The sequence below is a fragment of the Saccoglossus kowalevskii genome, chromosome 5 (assembly GCF_978046115.1).
Source record: "Saccoglossus kowalevskii chromosome 5, keSacKowa6.1, whole genome shotgun sequence".
NCBI classification, from domain to species: Eukaryota; Metazoa; Hemichordata; class Enteropneusta; family Harrimaniidae; genus Saccoglossus; species Saccoglossus kowalevskii.
This window is the reverse complement of record NC_140645.1, coordinates 15,008,881-15,032,254: the sequence shown is the minus strand read 5'-3', so window position 1 is coordinate 15,032,254 and position 23,374 is coordinate 15,008,881. Positions and strand designations below refer to the sequence as shown.

The window sequence follows — 23,374 nt, the reverse complement described above, 5'->3', positions numbered from 1 at the left end:
CGAGGACGCGTAAGCCGTACGACCGCTTCTACGGCTTATTTTTCGCTTATATTTCGCTCGTCTGGCCCAAAAGAAAACCTATTCGATCTCATCCGGGTTTCGATACGGTCCTTTTTACTGGCGCGGATTTATACGTCAACATCTCTCACACAATACACAAACGAATGTCGCCAAATATATCCACAAATTACGTTTTAATGAAACAGCAAATGAACGTAAATTTATAACAATATTTTAACGGTAATAAATACGAACTCATTATGAAAAAAGGACGTTTTCTTGGAGCTGATGTTGTAGCCGTAGATAGAGACACGATGATTTCACGGTTGTTAAAATCCGTAGTCGGTGAACGAGAAACAATTGCTTGACAAGAAGCAGTTTGGTTTACAGTTCCAGATTCTGGCGTAGAATATCTGAAATGCGCCGTTGATATCTTCCGTTGAGAGACAGTATCATCACAGTCAGCTGGCATCGATGTCGCTGGGTGTATCCAGCGACACCGATGCCATTCAATGTGTGTATCGTAATGCTGTAAACTTGACACGTTTTTGTGACCAGTTACATTTATGATTGTTTTTCGTCAAGGTAATATTGAGTCCAACTTGTCTTTCGGTATATTTCCCATCCACAGAATAATATCGTCAGCTATTATCGAATTGCAGACTCAAATTACGCGCGTTGTCTGTAAACAGAAAGTAGTTCCAGAAAATAGACGCGTTTACTACCAAATATGATAAATGGGGCGCGGGCATGATATGGAAAATTATTGCACGGCTCGCGCAACTGACATAACATGGTCGGTTATGCAAGAACTGTCGATACCATTTTGACATCCTCTTGTGAAGTAAATATTGAGATATTAGATGAGGTAACAGGTCTAAAATGTCATTGAACGTATTGTACTGAAACAACAGCTGTTTACACCAACCACTTAACGTAACTGACATAAGGATTAATGACATATCAGTTAGATTTTACTCATATTGCTAGTGAACATTTGTGATTGTTTGAAAAATGAACATTCGCAAATTGAGTTAAATGTCTCAAAAAGCAGCTGAATAATTCATCAAATCAAGATTCAATAGCTAATCAGATCAACGGTTTAGGGGGTGATCAAAATCAAACCAGTGGTTTCCGGCCTGGTGTCCGTGAAGCTCTTGGTAACTAACCGGACTGCGCTCTGCGCGATATGCTAATTTGTGCAAGAATATTCATGAGCCAGCATACTAGTAAAAATTGAAAACCTATTGTTTAATTCCAAAAGAACATCTATTGCTGTCTAAAAATAGGACATTTTAGCAAGGTTTCTGCTGACCTATTTCTTGGTATCGTGTGAATAGTCTATTTCACAAAATTACAGGCTGTGTCACGCATTGCATTGTTGACGTAAAACATCGGATGACTTGCATTATAACATCTTGCTCTGATTTGAATAAAAACTAAATGTTTCCCAATATATTTAGAAAAGCATAAATGGCCACGAAAACTATTCGAAGTCAAAACAATTCATTTTTTTGAAAAATGTACAGTTTTTATGCTACCTCGTGCCATTAAAAACATTATTTCACGCAGTAGAGTGTCGGATCGGAAAGGTTTGTATTAAAGGTCGTTTTGTTTTGATGAAACTATCATTTGAAATTAAATAATCTAATACTTTGCACAAATTACAGTTTATTCATAATGTTATTTACATTTATTCATACTCTTATGTTATAACAAAAAATGCTATAATTACAATAGGAACAACATGTTTTCATGCACACCTGGTAAACAATTAACATCCGCAGACACTTTCTTAGACACTTTAGAAACATTTGTAGATGCAATATGGTTACATACCGGTGCCGGTCAACGCGACAGTTAATCAAAACATCTTACCTGGATTTCAGATGAGTTCAACTCTTATTAAGTTGCAAGCGTTACTAAATGATAAGCTTTGCTGACTTGTAACTTGCGAGCATTCAGTCAATCATTAAACAATTGTTTTATTCATTGTGATATCGGGTACTTTGTATAATGTCACGAATACTTATGCACGTTCATTTAATAAATTAATTCTATTTTGAACATTGTACGAAAATAATAAACCTCGTCGATACAATTATTTTTGAGGAACATCCATGACATGTAGTGGACTTACCTAAATTATCCTCGTGCGAATAGTTCAGTTTCCGTTCAGTTTTCGATTTTGAACTCATGGTTCAATTATTCTATATAATTATTGCTATTATGTCAAAAGATGTGGACGAGGACACTCGGAAGAAGTTCATTCGAAATACAAACAAACTTGCGATTATAAAGATATTTTAAACTAGTACATGGTGACGGTCTAGAGGTGAAACTATAAGTGAAATATTTCAGGGAATGTTTGACTGGGTTAAAGTATCTTAAAACTGGTGGACATATTTGATATACACGACCTATTGTTATTGGAAAATGTTCACATGATATTTCCTGACAATGCGCACATCTCATAATAATGGGAAATAAAATAATATTAGGTACGATGTTCTGGTGCTGGTCAAGAGAACAAATGTCAAACAAACTAATGATAACAATTAAAGCTACTAAGACTATGTCAAGTGTGTTCTCAAATGAGCCCTTGGTGCAAAAGCGATGCACTGTTTCATAATAAGGTTCTTCGACATATTCGACATTACTTCTACAGCCTATTTCAAAGTCATCAACATATCATCCCATTAAACTATACTCGAATATACCATTCGTCTGTTGAACTGTGGAATCTTAAATAAAATTTTGATTAATCTGACATGTGTGTGTTGTACAAATAATATATGATGAATGTTCTTTAGCCAGATTAAGTACGAGTCAAATAAGTACGTACTCGGAATTGTTATTAATTATCTTTCATCGGCGTGAAGTGGCGCAAATATTTACGATCGAACAATGGTTCCTGTCAACACCTGGTCTTCCACACAGTACAGTAATATGACTTAAACATACTTGAAAACGTTTCAACACTGCGATAGATCGAATTATGTGTCATACTTCTTTAAAAATAATGAATTAATATGTGTGTGTAATTCTTCTTTTGCCTGTGGATTTGACAGCAAACATAACGAAACGAATTCCCTGTGATACATTGTCTGAAAACTACGTTTCCCTACTTTTATTCTTAGAGAGTGCGTTATTCAAAGTACTTATGTTTAAATTGGAGCAAAATCAGTTCTTATGTAGATGAAATATAACGAAATATTATTGCAATTTATTATGTTCTATATGTTGATCACTAGTTAAATTTTAAGATGTTGATTGGTAACGAAAAATTAAAATTATTTTAATTACAACAGTGACGTAATGTACGTCGTATTTTACTGTGTTTCTCTTCAATACGAATTTATTGTTAAATTACCCATAGCCTCTTATGGACACACAACCTAAAATTAATCAGCTTCACTTATTTAATTACTATTACGCAAAAATACGAGTGGACGGCATTTTGTAAATATAAACATTTTATAAAACTCCATCCGTTTGGTGCCGCATTGTTGCAATCTTTCACCTCTGTTCAAATTTACTGGATCATTTCCGATTGTCAGGATTCCAACATTATTGTAAATGCACATATTGTCCATAAGTTGCATTTTTTGGTATGGATGGAGAAAGTATTTCGTTGAAATTGTTTGAAATTAATGTCTCTGTTTGAAATTATAAAAGTTAATTTAATTTGCTGATATATATATTATTATTATGCTTTATTTCAGAAATAGTCCACATATAAAGAACAAGAAACAAATATGTAAATAGATGAAATTACATACCATACAGATTTATTGCATGTATAATAAGCTAGTGAATGCCATTTTGATGAATTATACAGCTGCCATCCAAGCAAAGCATGTATTTGCGATATTTAACTCAATTCCAGAATGTTTTATTCCCCATATAATCACTCGTATTTATTAAAATCTAAGCCGAGTGCCTTCAATACTGGACAAAACATTTCAGAAATTATAGTCTTTATTTGATATATGCTATTCATATGCCATTCAGGCCGTGCGCAAAATGTCTCTGGAATAATCATAACAGGAATATCAAGTCATTCTATCAGACGGTCTATCAACTAATTATATATGTATATATATTTAATCTTGATGTGAAGAATTGTACAGCTGCCACGTGAGTAGTTTGTCACTGCGTTCACGGGTATATCAAAGCATGCATTTTAGATATTCAACTAATTTTGCAATTGCTAGGTGTCGAGATAATCAATCATACATTCACAGTAAAATATGCTTAAAATACTTAGTCTCGCTGACTGGTTATTAATCCCCTTTCTACTAATGTGAATTGGTGTTAAACATTCTCATTGACAAGTAATTGCTGTCAGCAGCTGTTACCCCAGACACAATACGTTCGATTACTCTGTAGAAAGTCAATGGCCGGTTACGTTCGCCAAATTAATCCATATATGCTTCAGGAAGCAAAGTGGAAACGGTCACAATTCTGACTGTTTATAGCAGTTTAGTGGCCTCTCTCGGGTCTAATGACCACTTATGCTTGTATGTAACGAATTATGGTGGCCTTTCCTCTAACATGGTATACATTTGCATATTATTAATATTCACATTACCCAAAGTGTGATTGCCTATAAAGATTGGTTTCACCTGCGTTGCTAGACTAATGATACTTAAATTAAAGAAAACTGATGGCCTCTCTGGGATGGCCTGACATAACTAGCTTCCTATAACAGTATAATCACATTATAATAAAATTATATCAGAATTTAAATCCAGCTAGTACTTTTTTACATTGTAGCTCGTGGCCAGAACAAATTGGAGTTCTGAAACTCCAAAGCAATTACAACATTTACTTTTTAAAAATCATTGGCCAGTGACGATCACGTGTACCGTGATAGACAGGTAACACTGTATCCGATGGATTCGAACACGATTCCATCACGTGGGAACAGTCACAGATCCGAGGATTGGCCACACTCGCGGGAGCGCACAATGAATGGTGATGATAACGTGCATACAGTTAACTAAGCTATTTTATTCTCTAACCCTCATCAACAGATATTCATACTTAGAAATTAACATGAAACTTGTGCACAAGAACTTATCACTAATAAATCACGTTAATCAACAAATCAACGACTTCAATCTATTATCCATTTATGCTAAATATAACAATATGTTTAATACATGGTTACGTAAAACTAAGTTGGTCATACAAGGCCTTCGGGTCAGGGAATTGAGGCAAAGCAAAACTGTGATAAAGTTTACAGTATCAGTGCCCTATTGTAGTCCTGCAGTGTTCTGTTATGCTTCTCAAATCTTGGCATCGAAGATACTTCAGCAACCATCCACATCAAGTCCATAGAGCTTCTAAAACTGACTGTCACCAGTAACCGATCCGGGTAGATATAATAGAAACCATTCACCACCACCAGTTGCCAATATTAAAGTACGTCCACACGACCACGATACACCAGTTCACAATTACCAAGCCAACTGAAAATAGCAATACCAATTACACGTGCTAATTAAATTCTAAAAGACGATTATGTATCGCTACATTACACTTAAATATAGCTTAAATAATGCGACATATATAATTCACAATAAATTCCATACTTCTATTCATCGCTTTAACACCATATAAATAATTGTGTCTACACGACACTCCAAAATATGTAAAGTACAACTTACGGTTGACATGCCGTCACTCCTCCCTGTTCCACGCACGGACAGAACAACTGAAACCAACAAACTCGTCCTGTCTGTACACAGGTATAAACGTGACGCTGGTCGACTACTAGTCTGGTTCTGCAGCATAAGCAAGGTGACGAAGAGCCTGAAATGCCCTTACAAACTGCTGCTAAGCAAAGCTGAATAGGGTGCTCACACTTTGACGGCTCGCGGTGTACTGACTTGCCACGTCCACCACATAACAACATGAATTTTCATAACAAAGCCACCTGCAAGGCACAGGCACATTCCCGTGGTCATTCATACGCAAATACCCACATCATACGCTGTACAAGGCAAATACAACACTTGGCTTGGTTTGGCTCGACCCAGGGTCGGGCCAATTTTATTTATAAATTTATCTCACGCTTACATAGCGAAAAACTAGACTGATTTTCCTACAACAGGCACCACAAGTAATCCTATGAGCATTTTCATTCGATACTGCGAAATGATAGAAAATATTATATTTGGCACAAAACAAACTTTTCTTAAAATTGCGCCCTCTAGTGATTGTGTGTTTCTATGACAGGCAAATGACGTACAAATCAGTAATGCGTTATTTGTAGCCCCTTGTTCTCATTTAATGTGGAATATCGTATTTTTTTTCAATTTTGCCAATGCATATTGTTGTTGTTAAAGTTGTTTAGTTTTGTTTGCTTTTCATTTTCTTGAGTGATTATGACAAATGACAGACAAATCAGTATTACATTATTTGTAAACCCTTGTTAATGTGGAATATAGTATTTTTTTGTATTTTTTTGAAGTTGTTCAGTCCTTATTTTCTTGTTTGTTTTACCATCGCATTTTTACTCTTTACATAATTCATAATCTATGACGTCAGTGAATTTCATTTTTGACTATTTTTTCATTGCATTTTTACAAAGTCTATTCTTTTCTTCTATGCATGGTTTCTTTCTAATTTGCTTTCCAAGTTATTGTCACTGATTTTAAACATTGTCACAATTCTATTAATGTTGCATTTTTATTTCATTTTAGTTTTTCCATTCTAAAGTCTGTTTTAATTAATTTGTATGTTATAAATTTGTTTCTCTCATTCTGATGATTTCAACTCAGTATGCCCTCACCGTTTATGTTAGAACAATAATGATAGATCTACTGTGTCATAGTGTGAGATGTTGTACAAGCACGTAAGTACATTTTTCAATACAACCCTGTTATTGAATTATGTTCTCTAGCTTTGCTTTGTGGGTGGATATTCAGTGATTCAGTTCAAAGTCGAAGACACAAGTCAAAACATCGACCCTGGTAGGTGTTGTTCTGAAAAACGTAAAACATATAACACTTTTAATATACGGCCAACGGTTCACATGTTATTTAATGTGTGATGACCTAACTCCCCAAAATCACATGCACGTGATATAATTACGTAACTGAAACTTTCACAAATGGAATGGACTGGTACTGCATAATTCATCAGACAGCTATCAATAGGCTTTATTTGAATACATGATTATGTAATAGCATCCTTTGTGTCAAAAACGAAAGAAAATATGGGAACTGAAATCAACTATAGAGAGCAAAAACCGAAATAGAACAGACAACTTTTTCAGAGAAAACAATTTATATTTATGAATTAGTTGACTGGCTGTCATCACAGTACATCACTGCCAGTCGGATTGAATGACATATTCCTCGACCACTTTCTGGAATTCATTAATGACAAGTGACAACGACTGGCAATAATTGCTCTTAGAAATATTTTATTAGAATCAATCAGCTCAGCATAGAAATTGGGTACAAATTCAACTACAAAGCATATTACTGTGAACATGTCCAAACAATCAAAGATAATAATAGGTAAATATTTTCTTCTGAAAATTCACTAAAGTGAATATTACTTCTATAATTTGAAACAATCATAGAAATGTTAATTTTTCATACAAATTTCTACCGAAATACTTCCTTCACACTAACCAATGCGAAGACATACTTAAATTTTGCATTCTTCTATGATATTTTGAATTTCTAACACACAAAATTCACCCAGTGACCTAACGATTCGAGAAAGATATCTATCACACAATTTATTATTATCACGAAACCTAACCCAAGTCAAAAAGGTACACAAGCAGAAAAATTTCATGAAAAGATTGCATAATGCCATAGTGCTTATTCCTGTTCTTGAGTAACAAGAATCCACTAAATGACTTGCATTTGTACCTTTGCGTTATAGTAATTGATTATGTGAAGGTCGGTAAAATCAGGGTGTGTATTTAATTAGTGGCTAGGAGTAATATAAATCCACTGCATATGTTTATTACTCAATATAATGATAAGATTAAAACTTAGTAATGTATTTCAATGCTATTTACAAATACTATTCTGTCGTAATGAAAACGGAATATAAATTTTCCGCATATGTTTTGTATGTATCGCACGATGTGTTTGCTACCAAATCTGTGAAAGCTAAATAAATCTTGAGCACAAAATATTATGTCAAAGCAAGATAACTTGGTCTGCAAACCTTTATGCAAATGACAGATGGATAAGACAAATACAAAGTGCAAAGTCATAATTATGAAAGCTATTGTTAAAAACAATGAGATGTATTTGTCCATTGGTGGCATTTTCAGTTTAATCGTACAATCAACTTTGATGATGCATTTATTCATATGCTCACTGTATTTTGTAAGACACATTTACGACATGATTATAGATATAGTTTCTCGGTTTGAAGGATTTGTTATATACATGACTCGACATTTGAAACAATAGCAACTGTGAATATTGATTTAGATCATTTGAAGGAATGACAATTTGTATTGTTTTCTAGGGAACTGAATCACAGAATATGATCACACGTTTAATACGTATAAGGGAAGCACATCAGTAAGATTTAACATACATATATTTCTGGTTCGGGTACAAGATTTCTGTATTTCTTATTGTTACAGTCAATGCTCAGCCAAGGCAGATCATAAAAGTTTGGCTTCCCTCGCCAAAATTCAGCAAAGTATGACTGCCGTAATCCACAAGCGAATCCAGTTATTCCTTTCTTTCTCGATTCATGAGTAAATAGTCTGAATCTAACGACCATGTATTCCGTTTTACGTATATCAATACGATTGAAATGTGATAATAAATTTCTTGATGTAAGAATGTCGAATACTTGCAAAGAAGCCATATCTTCCACTCATGCCATATCTTTCAGGCCACATTTCATTATTTTGTTACTCAGTAAGCCATTGTATGAACATCGTTCTCCTTCACAGAAGAAGGCGATATCGATTTTGCCATTGGCTGGATTAAAAATGTCTAACATTGTATACAAGTTAATGTGTACACGACCTGAATTCATGAACGCGATATATTGTGAGAATAATTTATCTTTAGCCCAGTTAATTGCAAAAAACATGTATTGTATACATATCGTCCTCATCACACAAAATATCACCTCGCACCATATCTTTGTAATACAACGATTCGTGTTGACTCAATATATTTACAATCTCGTTATCCGTCTTGCAGACAACCTGAATCACGTCTATACTATTATTCTTTATTATTGCTACTGGTTTTACAACTTGTCGATATATATGTCTCCATCTCTGCTGGGAGGCTGGCGTTTTGACCACTACAGCATGGAACATGTCTTTTAAAATGGTCATCACTTCATCTGTGTTGTCATTGAATATTTTATCAATATTCCGGCTTCTAACTTCCTCCAAACTTGACCACTAATCAAGCATCATCCTCGCTGAAACATCGTGTATATCCGGATATTCCCAATAGAGATAGGGTTGGTTCAGTGTAGTCCCATCAAGGTCAAATATACTATATGTAGAAAGTGGTATACCGAGTTGCGACATTGTAACTCCAATATATGCATCTTCAGATGATATGTACGCAGTTTGATGCCCCAATATGTGTTCATAACACCTTCTAGATAAATCTCCAGAAATAATATATAACGCGTCTATGTTGTAGCTTGGATAATATTCATTTGGATAAACATCGTAAGAAGTATACCATTTGTTCTGAGGATCACAGGTTGCACGGGTATTTCCCTGATGCTGGTTAAGATAGATCTCCTTTACGCATTAAACTGAGTTGTGGTACAATGATCATCAGGTTTACAAACACGTCATCATCAGTTTTGATGACGAAATTTGCAGATGAACAGAAATAAGGATCATTAATGTTGTCCTGGTCAAGTTCCTGTAACGTTCTTGGAAACTTCCTTGAACTAAATCATCATATTGAAGACTTTCTAGACTAAGTTCGTCTTGGATTTCCACAGAATCTGGAATACTACAAGAAATATTACTCGAGTGGAGTGATGGCTGTCTGATGGCTGAGAGAATTTAAATGAGAAGGTGCTGATTCGACGCCAATCAAAATAACAGACTCGGATGTCGAATTCGTAAATGAGCATTTCTGTGCTGGGTTGATCAAAAATGTGAATTTGGATGGCAAATGATCAATTCCCATGTCACTATTCTTGGGTTGTTGAAATGCAGAATCACGATTATTGTTCCAATTGACATCTGTTATTGCGCGTTTACTGTGAGGTACTTCATTTTTTATCAACACGGACATATACAACGTGTTTTTTGTCAGTCTTGAAGCGTTGCAAAATATCCATGTACTGAATAACAGCCTCACCATTGACATACAGTTCAACAAAGAAGATAAGTATACTGACTGTCACGATGATTTTGAATAAGGAAACAAAGCTAATTCTCAGCATTGTTTTTGAAATAGAGATTGTTTGCTTATCACAAATATGTTGCTGTCACGTGTCAGATAATAATACACGCGTTCACTACAGGCTTGGAACGTACCCGTTTAGTCAACGACAGTCTGTTTGGCGATTACTGTGTGATGGGATCACAGCTGTACAATTTCAGTAGTTTTGTGTATTAAAGAATAGCGCACTTCACCATCAGCGATTCTTGTTCATTCGCTGACTGGTTTAGATGGCAGAGGTTCTTTGAAAACGGCAAAAATATTTACAGTTGCAGTGAACGACAATTAGTCATGCACTGTACATTTACAGAGTTGTTTCAGTGATGTCATCCATAATATACCATGTAATATACACTTAGGTATGTAAAATTCTTTTTATCAAATGTCACTGAAATTTTATTTTGCATTTATAACATGATATTCAAGGATATTTACCTTGTATTTTGTCCGGCCTGTCTCTTTAATATTGACCATACGGATTTGCAAACGAAAACCATTATATTAGTTATTGAATATTTAATGTACTAGACGATCATGACAACTTTAAAATCATTTTTATTTACAAAGCAATCAATATTTGTTGCATTTGACAATACTCATTTGATCTGTAGCGATCAGTCACTTACAATATCTGTTGTTCGTGACGGTTGTACTATATATCGAATAGCTACACAACCAATCACAGTTTTTGATTTAAACGACATTGATTACATGTCATTTCCTGGTCATAGAAACGCGTCAAGAGAGCATGACATATAAAGCGTATTGTATACCGACAATAAAGTTTGCTACGCGTTAAAATGAAGTGTTAAATTTCCGTCATGATAAAGGCGCTTGTCAATCCACACCAGACAGGGCACAAAAGTGCCATAACATGGTCGGTGTTGCGAGAACAGTCTAACTGTCGATACCCTGTTGAAGAAATATTTTTCCCAAGAAAACGAACTTTCGGCTATCGCATTTATATAAAAACGTATACGCCGTATAATGGGATTATATATAACAATTGGATTATATAACGCCGTAATTCATAACATTGTGACTACGAAACTTTGATAAACCGCTGGATTGGCAGTACAGTTTCTTAAGTAAAATACCGTTAGGTCAAACCATCGAGATCAAACTCCGTGAGTATGATTAAGACGCCTTCGTTGACGCACTTGCACTAAATACAAATTGGAAATACAAAAACATGAATTTCGTTCCCTTGAACTTAAACAAATTTCAGCTACTTTTTTCTACTTGACTAGTTGAATCTGTTGGTATTCAGATAGAAAAAAAACGTTTCCGAGTGACCTCATTAAAGACTAATTAGTGAAATTCGCGGAGCTCCTCAGAGCTCCTCGGAGGACACGGTAGCGTGGATTGTTTACGAGACTAGTTAATAGCGCTAGAGGTAAGCAAACATGATCCAGGACAGGAAGTCACACATCGCCACGCCGTAACTGAGGCCAGCAACTCATTTGCATATAACATCAACAGTGACTTGTCAATCAACGTAAACAACCTTTCATAACTTTTAATCACATATGCGTGTCTCGATTCCCTATAATTTAATATAGATCTTAGAGTAGTTACCAGCATTGACATGCTCCGAAATTTTAACGTTACCTAGCCGAGACAGTCTGGGTAAGAAAAAGAAAACGAAAATTTACTCCGAGTGCCCACGAACCTGCATCTATTTTCGTTTTCGTTGCAGATGATGCTATTACGATAATCATGTATTTAAATGATGATGTAAATGTGAATATATGGCAGCTGTCTGATGTATTATGACTTGTTTAATAGACACACACAGCGTGGCTCACGAGCTGACACTGTGTGATTTTGGCTACTGTGGTTTGAATGTGCGAATTGATTCCTGAAGTCTGTTTATCATTGTAAGGTAGACCAGGTTCCATGTCATGCTTAGCGGGATGCAATAATATTAGATTTCAGAGATTTCGGAAGAATCTGTTAAATATTCTGCTAATTTGTGGTTTATTAAATAATCTTCCGTGATTTTAGGCAACTTTGCTTGTATGTTATGTATATAGTGTACCGACGAGCCACTGCCATACTGACCGACAGGAATGGCCTGGATTTCAGTCTCAAAGGAGGTATCAATGTATAGAAATTAGATAAGCATTATGCAATTTATATACATAAAACGGAATACATAGTCGTAAGATCATGTCTGTTTACTCATAAATCGGGAAGGAAAGGAATAACTGGACTTGCTTGTAGATTTCGTCTGTCATACTTCGCTGAATTTTGGAGAAGGAACCCTAACTGTTATTATCTGCTCTGGCTGAACCCAGAGTGTGGCAATAATAAGTACAGAAATCTTGTTCCTAGGCCGGAAGTTAATGTGCGTATTAAAGTTATAGTTATCATAGTGATGTACTTCCACTGTTTGACTCAAACTTGTGTTCATATCAGTTTCTTATACTGCAGAATGTACGTTGACTTTTTTATAAAATATAGTGAGTATGCAAATGAATGGATTAATATACAAATAGTTACCAAAGTGGAGGACTTATTGTTACATGGCGTACCATGCCAAGTTTGTATCTAAACATAAGCGCACTGCCACTTAGCTGAGACTTCACGGTTAAATTGCTGATAATATTGTTTATGCCATCACAGTATAACAAATAGAAGTACTTTATAAATAATTTACAAATATTAATAGAAATAAATGGTTTATTTTCGCATCACCTAGCAAGATAGAATTGCGTTTGATATTATTAAATTAAACACAATAATTAAATAACGCGACCTTGACCTATCGTTATCACTAATGCCGTAATTAATTTCATGGTTTTTATTCATCTCATTCTGAAACATCTGATAATGTACCAATGGACAACGTATTCTTCGACTTTCTGCGCAGGTATTAGTTTTCTCTGCAATCTTCTTGGCGTTTCAGTGCTGAGAGTATCAATGTAGTAAAGCTTCTTAAGATCGCCAGGTTCTATTTCTGTTGGGAGTTAACTTTGGTTTCCCCAACCTTCTTTAGATGTCATAGCTGTGAATTGTTCGTTAGCATCAAAAAACCCTACGTCGTTTACGATGTCAAAAGTCCCTACTCTTAACAGGTGATTTGCTATGCTAGATTTTATTCCAGACATTGTGAGTTTTAAAATAGTGCTCGCGGCTTACTTTTCGTACATCAGTGCCAACAGCGATGCAGCTTTCTTCCTTTTTAGATGTATTCACAATTGCGACTGATGTTCTTCTCCATGCAGTACTCTTAAAACACCTTACAGCAGCAATAGTTGCTTTCTTCGTTTTCATGGATTGAATATTTTCTCTCATCTCATTCGTCTCTCCAAATTCCGCGGAACCAGAGCGTGGGACTGGATTTCTGTCTTCAGGATCTGAGAGGATCCAGCAGCGGAGTTGTAGACGACGACGCCATATTGTAAACTAACCAATTGCGCGCGCGCAATTAGAACTATTAGAACTGCATGAGTCATTATTTCTGTACAATTTCATCAGCGGTCATTAAACAGACTGAATTCTGACCAATCAGCGTTACGATATTGGATATTGATGCAGGATTAATGTATTCTGTCTCCCAATTGCATAATTTTACCAACCAATGGAGGTGATCAAAATCGAGGAGCTCCGCGATTCAACTAATTAGCTTTTAATTAGCTCACTCGGAAACGGCATTACTCCTAGAAGTCCGAAGGTTCAACTCCAAAGCGTAACTGCCAAATACCTCTCTTTGAACAATATATATAAATTGATTCAATGTTCAGGGTGTCGAAATTCCTGTCCTGTTAGAGAATTCCAATTTGTTTTAGTGTCAGTGCGTCCAAGTCAACGACAGCGACGTAATTATATTCACAGAGTTTGATCTCTATGGTTTGACGACTATCTCCAGAAAAATGGATCGTTGCGTAGTCACGATGTTAGGAAATACGGCGTTATATAATTCCATTGATACTATAAATATAACTGTCAATATTTGTAGAATGGTATATTTCATGCTTTGGAAATTGTGCACTGCCGATCCAGAGTTTTAACAAAGTTGCGGAGTTAAGATGTTGTGGATAATAAAGACTGTTAATTTGCATTTCATTATTACAGTTAATGTTTGAAAAGTGAGTTTAATATGAACCAAATCTCAGTAAATATTGAAAATTATTGATTTTGCTCCCAGTGAAACATTACTGAAACCAATCGCTACATCGCATTCATTTTGGACACATAAACAAAGTTATCTTTGCAAATAGTTTCTAGTCTGCAGATCTAGTTGTCTAATCATTTATATGTGTCTATGGAAACAGTAATATTACGTGACTTAAAGAAAGTCGCAGACAGGTACTAGTATTTGAATTTTTCATTTTGTCGGCAAAGCACGATGTTTTATTTCAGTGCGATCCACTATGATTCAGTGCTCTCTATAACGAAAGTTGTCCGTATTATGCAGCGGAAAAGCAATGCTACCAAGCAAATATTCATGGCCAGCAATTTTGTGAAATCGACGTTTCTATAAACAAGTAAACACACTATTTACGCGACGGTAGAGTTTCAAGTTTTCCTATTTTTTATACATCAAATAATTTTCTTTTGAAATTAAACAATGGTTATCGATTAGTTTAAGTCCGCTCGCAAAAAAGAGGCGCCTCACTGAATTGTTAGCTCATGAATATTCTTGCAAAAATATGCATATTGCGTGGAGCTCTGGGCAGCTTCGCGGATACCGGGCCGGAATATATAAATATATTAAGAACAATGAAGTTGTAATCTGATCATCGTATTGGGTAATACACGTATGCAAATAAGTGAAATTATATTAGTTATATCCGCTAACTAAAAAAAACACCCTGATATTAATGATACTCACATATGCTATTAATGAATGTAAATGCAACTGTTTATCTGTTGCAGCATTGGTGAACAACTTCGCCAAGAATGCTCTTTACAGCATTTTGCAATAATTTTAAGAAATGTCTTGCCTTTGCATTTTCTTGACAATGGCTCAGTGATAATAATAATAATGTGTGTAATATATTTGATTCCTCAAACTTTAGATCATATGATCATTTTTGAGAGTTTTTAATTCGAAATATCATGGTAGAAAGCAAAATGTACATATCATCTATTTTTAAATAGATACTATTCGGATGATATGATTTAATTTAGTAACTTTCCAGTGTGATAATATTTACCTATTACGACCCAATATATCATTGGACATATACTCAGCAACATGCTCTGTAGTTTGAACTCCATTAATATGCTAAGCTGATGACCTTATTAGCCATTGAATAGTTATATGATGTATTTTACAGCTGCCACTTAAGCTTTTTAAGATACTTAATTCAATTTGCTCAATGTTCAAAAAAATTCGACGAGATATGAGTGAAAAGTAAAGTCTTGCTGATTTGGGTATTAATCTCTACATCAATGACCTGAATTTGTGTTAATCATAACGATCGAAAAATATTACCGCAGCACAAAACATTCAATTACACTTTAGCTTGTCGATTACCAGTTAACCCATCCAAAGGTTTCAATAAACGTTTAGAAAACGATGTCATCGACAATAGTAATTTTGGATTATAACTCACTTCAAATTGATATGAGATATGTCCAAGTTAGAACCCTGTTAACGTTATTAGTACATTGTGTACGGGTCTTTTTTTCGTATTCCACAACGCATGCGTCATCATAGTGAGGTCAATTAACGTTTAATACGAGTACCGTTAACAAGGTTTGTCAATCAAACTTTCTTGATGGTGTTGAACGTTATATTCATATTCGAAGCCTACACATAAGCGACGCTACTAGATACATACACAATCTAACAAGCCAAAAGTTAATTTCCCAATAACTCTTGGTGGGAATAAACGGGTTTGCAAAATAATGGCAGGATGCGTGTATTTTGAATTACGGGGTATAAACTACTGTAATTCTTGAATATTATTAATATCACGTTCGGTCGTGACAAGGCATTCGATAAAAATGTTTTTTACATATATACATAGTATTTTATGGTTGACGTAACTGAAACAACCCGGCAATAATACAGTACAAACAAAAATGTCGCTTACTGCACAGCCACGATGACGGTCTTTGTCATTTAAAAAGAACTTTTGCCATCTAAACAAAACAGTGAATGGACTAGGTTCGCTGATGAGTGAGGGGCGCCCTTGTGAACTTCTTTTCACAAAAATCTATACGACAAAGGCACTATTGGAACGCGAAAACTAGGATCGCATCACACAGTAATCGCCAAACAGACTAAAACGGGTACTTAGCCAGTTGAGAACGCGTGTATTATTCTCTGACTCGCGACAGCAACATACGTAAACAGTCTCCATCTCCGAAAACAATGCCGAGAAGAAGCTTCGTCTTATTATTCAAAGTCATTGTGGCAGCCAGTATAGTTGCCTGTCTTGTTGAGCTGTATGATGACAAGGTTGTTATTCACTACATGGATATTCTGCAACGCCACAAGACTGACAATACAACAAACAGACACGTTGTATATGCCCATGTCGATAATAAGTATACGAATCACAGTAGCCTCGCTTTAACCGATGTCAATTGGAACAAGGATTGTGATTCTGCATTTCAACAACCAAAGAACAGTGGCATGGGAATTGATCATTTGCCATCCAGATTCACATTTTTGATTAACCCAACACAGACATGCTCATTTATAAATTCGACATCCGAGTCTGTTATTTTGGTTGGCGTCGAATCAGCACCTTCTCATTTTGATTCCCGCTCAGCCATCAGACAGACTTGGGCAAACAGAAATCTACTAGCAAATCACTCTACTCGAGTAGTATTTCTTGTAGGTATTCCAGAGTCTGTGGAAATTCAAAAAGAACTCAGTCATGAAAGTCTTCAATATGACGATCTAGTGCAAGGAAGTTTCCTGGAACATTACAGGAACTTGACCAGAAAAACAATTATGTTCCTTAGATGGTCGTATTATTTCTGTTCATCTGCAAATTTCATCATAAAAACTGACGATGACGTATTTGTAAATTTGATGAACATTATACCACAAATCAGTTCTTTGCCGAAAGTAGATATGTATCTTGGTCAACAGCGCGGAAAAAAGGCCCCTGTCATCCGTGATCCAAAGCATAAATGGTATACCTCACAAGATGATTTTCCAGATGAATATTATCCTAGCTACAACATAGGTGCGTTATATATTATTTCTGGAGATTTATCTAGAAGGTGTTATGAACACATATCGACGAATCGATCTAGGTACATATCATCTGAAGATGCATATATTGGAGTTACAATGTCTGAACTCGGTGTGCCACCTTCTACATACAGCCAATTTAACCTTGATGGGAGTGCACTGAATCAACCGCATCTGTATTGGGAATATCCGGTGATCCATAATGTTTCAGCGAAGATGATGATTGATTACTGGTCAGGTTTGGAGGAAAGAAGCCGGGATATTGATAAAATATTCAATAAAAACACAGATGCAGAGATGACCCTTCTGAAAGATGTATTCCTTGTTGTGGTTGTCACAACGCCAGCCTCCCATCGAGGATGGAGAAATAATTATCGACGAGTTGTAAAACCAGTATCTATAATTAAGGATAATCGTATAAACGTGGTTCAGTTTGTCTGCAAGACTGATAACGAGGTTGTAAATATATTGAGTGAACACGAATCGTTGTATTACAAAGATATGGTGCGAGGGGATATTTTGTGTGATGAGGACAATATGTATGAGGGACATGTTTTTGCAATTAACTGGGCTAAAGATAAATTATTCTCACAATATATTATGTTTATGAACTCGGGTCGTATACACATCAACTTGTATAAAATGTTAGACCTTTTTAATCAAACGAATGATAACATTGACGTCGCCTTCTTCTGTGAAGGAAAAAGATGTTCATGTAATGGCTTACAGGCTAACACAATAATGAAATGTGGTCTGGAAGATATGGAATGTGTTGAAGATATGGCGTCTTTGCAATTATTCGCCATTCTTACATCGAGGAATTTCTTACTAAATTTCGATCGTATTGATATACGTAAAACGGAATACATAGTCGTTAGATCCAGACTATTTACTTATGAATCAAGAAGGAAAAGAATAACTGGATTCGCTTGTGGATTTCGTCAGTCATTCTTCGCTGAATTTTGGCGAGGAAAGCCAATTTTTTATGATCTGCTGTGGCTGAGCATTGACTGTGACAATAAGAAATACAGAAATCTTGTACCCAAACCGGAAGTATATGTATGTTAAACCTGATGTGCTTCCGGTATATGTATAACATGTATGATCATATTATGTGATTCAGTTTCTATTGAAACAATACATATATTTATTCCTCAAATGACTTGATCTAAATCATTATTCACATTTGTTCTTCTTTCGAATGTCGAGTCATGTATATATCAATCTCTTCAAATCGAGATATTGCATTTGTATATAGTAAATACGTATGTAATCATAGTTAGCATAATCATCAATGCATCAACAAAGATTAATGTATGATGAAACTGATAATGCCACTAATAGACGAACACAGCCAATTTTTTTAAAGAAAAACTGTCATAACTATGTGTTATATATGACCTAGCACTTTGCATTTGTCTCATTCTACTGCGAATGTCATGAAGGCTTTCTTTTAAAAGGTCAGCTTACTTTGACATTATAGTTTGCGTTTAACACTCATTTAGTTTTTAGTTTTAGTTTTTACAGATTTGGTAGCAAAGCGACATTATCTTTGTGTAACTCGCCTTGATTGGAGTAGCAACACGATACATATAAATGTCTGTGGAAAATTCAGAAGCCGTTTCTATTACGACAGAATAATAAATGTGTTATATGTTTTATAATACATTGAGAAAATGAAATTTCAATCTGATCATTATATTGAGTGTTACATTTATGCAGTGGAATTATATTATTCAAGCTTCAGAATTCGAAATATAATTGTTAATGATGACAAGATGTAGATCACCTATATGTTCGCATTGGTTTGTAGAAAGAACGTATTACGGTAGATATTGTTTTCTATGATTGCACCAAAGTATAAAAGTTACATTCACTTTCATGATATCTAAGAAAATATTTACCCATTATGTAATGTATTAGACATATAATCAGTAATACGCTTAAAGTATAGATGCAGGTCCGTCGGCACTTGGGAGTGAATGTTTTGTTTTTTTTGCTATTTATTATCCAAACAGTATTGTCTATAGACTGTAAAAAATCGCAGCATTCTGAATAGTGGAATATACGCAAAAAACGATTTTAAAATATGATAAACAGGTACAAACATTCTCTCTTTTGAATGCTTCGCAAGATTTAGCAAGGCTGTACATAAATAATTAAATAGAAACATGGTGAAAAAAATGATGGGTCTCCATATTATGCACTACAAAACGATAATAGGTTTAAATTTGGGACTGTTACAGCCATTAGAATTATTATCATTAGCAAATGGTTATGCAAATAATCCATTATCTCCACTTTTTGGTGTTTTTCAGTTTACCAGGGAAGTTCACATCTAAATAGCTCTCACAATTCTACTTTATTTCAACTTTAACACAACATTTATCAGTTGTTTATTAACAAATGGGTGTATATATAGTATGTTTTGTTCAATTGTATATTCCGAGAATGCAAAGCTTTAAAAATAATCCCAGACTTCCTGTTGTTCGTAAGGACGTTGTCAACATAGTTTGAAAATTTCAATTTAATTAATTGTCAATCTTTTCGACCAAACTAGAAAACACGGACGGAGATAATGCCCGTTTTTTGGAAGTGACGTTAATCGTCCAGACAAATTGCTGTTGCATCACGTCGACATGCCAAAATCCATCGCACACCGACGCTTGCTGATGTTCAATCGTCATATAACAAAATAAAATAAAAAAAAATTACAGTTCGAGGGAAACGGACGTAAATTAGTCCGCGGAGTCGAAACCTTGCTTGAAAACTGTGATAGCGCCGTGTTATCATTTTCACTGAGGGAGGGACACAGTGGATTACGTAAAGCCGATGAGATATTCATACAGTTATATAAACATAGCGATCGCCATTGGGTGGGTTGAGTCTAAATTTACCTTTCCTCAAACCATGCGAAGTTAGTCGACCAGGTTGAAATGGGCCGTAATATTTTGTTCACAACGGCTATTCGCAGTTTTTACTGCCCATCGCTCAAACGCCGGTGAGAAAAAAATCGAAATTCAAGGAAAACTATTGTAAATCGAGAGAGGTTTCATTCAACAAGACGAGATGGATCGATAACAATGAAACGAACCCTGACCTCTGGAAATACCTCATTCATAGAGTGCCTTAGTACCAGGGGTCGCCGAGCACGGCGGTACAACGTACTTTGCGACATCGGTACAAATGCATGTTAGCTGACAAGGGGATTTCCGATCAAGGTAACCAATATGGCATCGCAGAGTGCTTGATTTTTTTCGCGGTGTTTAAAAACGGCATCTCGTTGCCGATCTATCTGTAATTTCCAGGGTATGGAAGCATATACGTCTTGTCTTTTTTTGTAGTTTGCAAGGCTAGTTGATAGCGCTTGAGGTAAATAAACCGAGTCCTAAACAGGAACTTCAAGTCACACATCGCCGCACCGCAACTGAGGCCAGCAATTCATTTGCATATAATATCAACAGTGACTCGTCAATCAAAAAGCAGCGTAAACAAACTTTCGGGACTTTTAATCACATATGCGTGTCTTGGTTCCCTATATTTTAAAATCCATTTTGAGTATGTTCCATCATTGACAATGCTCCAAAACTTTAACATTATCTAGCCAAGACAGTCTGGGTAAAAAAAGTGAAAAAGCCCACGAACATGCATCTATACCTTAATAGTTGAATTTGTACCCGATTACAATGCTTTGCTGATTGCTTCTAATAGTTGACAGGAAATGTCCTTGCGAGCAATTATTGTCTACAGTTAGTGTCACTTGTTATTCATAAATTACGCAAGTCCGTAAAGTGTTCAAAGAATATTGAAATCATTAAATTGGCATTGTTGTACTGCGATGACTGCCTTGCCAACTAATTCACATATATATCACTTTTTGTCTTTCAAAAACACGTCTCGTTTCTTATATGCTTCGCTCCACTGTATTTAAGAGCAATTTCTATATTTATGTTTAGTTTTCGACGCAGATGGCCCTATTATGATAATCATGTATTTAAATGAAGATATAAACGTAAATAAATGACAGCTGTCTGATGTATTATGCACAATCAAAATAGTCTTAATAGGCACACACAGTGTGGCTCACAAGCTGACACCATGTAGTTGTAATGTTTCACACTACGTGGACAAATTGTAATGCAGGAACAAAGAAATTTGAGTCGGTGTGGGTTCCCACGCCTGCTTCCGTTTTCGCAGTGTGGTGTTAACATGCCAGCATGATGCAATTATGACAACAGGATAACTAATAGAAGTACTTTATAAATAATTTACAAATATTTATAAAAATAAATGGTTTATTTTCGCATCACCCAGTAAGAGAGAATTGCGTTTGATATTATTAAATTATACATTATAATTAAATAAAGCGACCTTGAGCTATCGTTATCACTGAGGCCGTCATTAATTTCATGGTTTTTATTCATCTCATTCTGAAATATCTGATAACTTACCAATGGACAACGTATCCTTCATCTTTCTGCGCAGGTATTAGTTTTTCTCTGCAATCTTCTTGGCGTTTCAGTGCTGAGAATATCAATGTAGTAAAGCTTCTTAAGATCGCCAGGTTCTATTTCGGTTGGGACTTAACTTTGCTTTCCCCAACCTTCTTCAGATGTCATAGATGTGAACTGTTCGTTAGCATCACAAAACCCTACGTCGTTTACGATGTCAATCGTCCCTACTCTTAACAGGTGATTTGCTATGCTAGATTTTATTCCAGACATTGTAAGTTTTAAAATAGTGCTCGCGGCTTACTTTTCGTACATCAGTGCCAACGGCGATGCAGCTTCCTTCCTTTTTTGATGTATTCACATTTGCGACCGATGTTCTTCTCCATGCAGTACTCTCAAACACCTTACTGCAGCGATAGTTGCTTTCTTCGTTTTCTTAGATTGAATATTTTCTCTCATCTCATTCATCTCTCCAAATTCCGCGGAACCAGAGCGTGGGACTGGATTTCTGTCTTCAGGAACTGAGATGATCCAGCAGCGGAGTTGTAGACGACGACGCCATATTGTAAACTAACCAATCGCGTGCGCAATAAGAACTAAGTTCACTACACGAGTAATTGTTTGAATATTGGATATTGACACAGGATTAATGTATTCTGTCTCTCAATTGCATAATTTTACTAACCAAGGGAGGTGATCAAAATCGAGGAGCTCCGCGATTCAACTAATTAGCTTTTGATTAGGTCACTCGGAAACGGCGTTATTCATGTCCGAAGGTTCAACTCCAAAGCGTAACTGCCAAATACCTCTCTTTGAACAATATATATAAATTGATTCAATGTTCAGGGTGTCGAAATTCCTGTTCTGTTAGAGAATTCCAATTTGTTTTAATGGCAGTGCGTCCAAGTCAACGAAGGCGTCGTAATTATATTCACAGAGTTTGATTTCTATGGTTTGACGAAAAATAAATCGTTCGTAGTCACGATGTTATGAATTACGGCGTTATATAATCCCTTTGTTACTATAATTATAACTGTGAATATTTGTAGAATGCGGGCGTAATGGCATATTTGATGCTTTGGAAACTGTGTACTGCCGACCCAGCGTTTTAACAAAGTTGCGCAGTTAAGATGTTGTGAATAATAAAGACTGTTAATTTACATTCCATTATTCAGGTTAATGTTTGGTAGTCTGCTAAATGTGTATGCAAAAAGTGAGTTTAATATGAACGAAATTTCAGTAAATATTGAAAATTATTGATTTTGCTCCCAGCGAAACATTACTGATATCAATCGCTACATCGCATTCATTTTGGACACATAAACAAAGTT

The 23,374-nt window shown here is 35.5% G+C and overlaps 1 long non-coding RNA gene across 1 annotated transcript; it reads right to left on the bottom strand.

The window, feature by feature from the left end:
- Nucleotides 1-4,996: 4,996 nt before the first annotated feature.
- LOC146745805 (uncharacterized) lies at nucleotides 4,997-5,994 on the bottom strand. The gene is made up of 2 exons (XR_014929515.1): nucleotides 5,676-5,994; nucleotides 4,997-5,477 (listed from the first exon to the last, which is right to left on the bottom strand). It is a non-coding gene; the product is annotated as an uncharacterized LOC146745805 (long non-coding RNA).
- Between the last annotated feature and the right edge of the window lie 17,380 nt (nucleotides 5,995-23,374).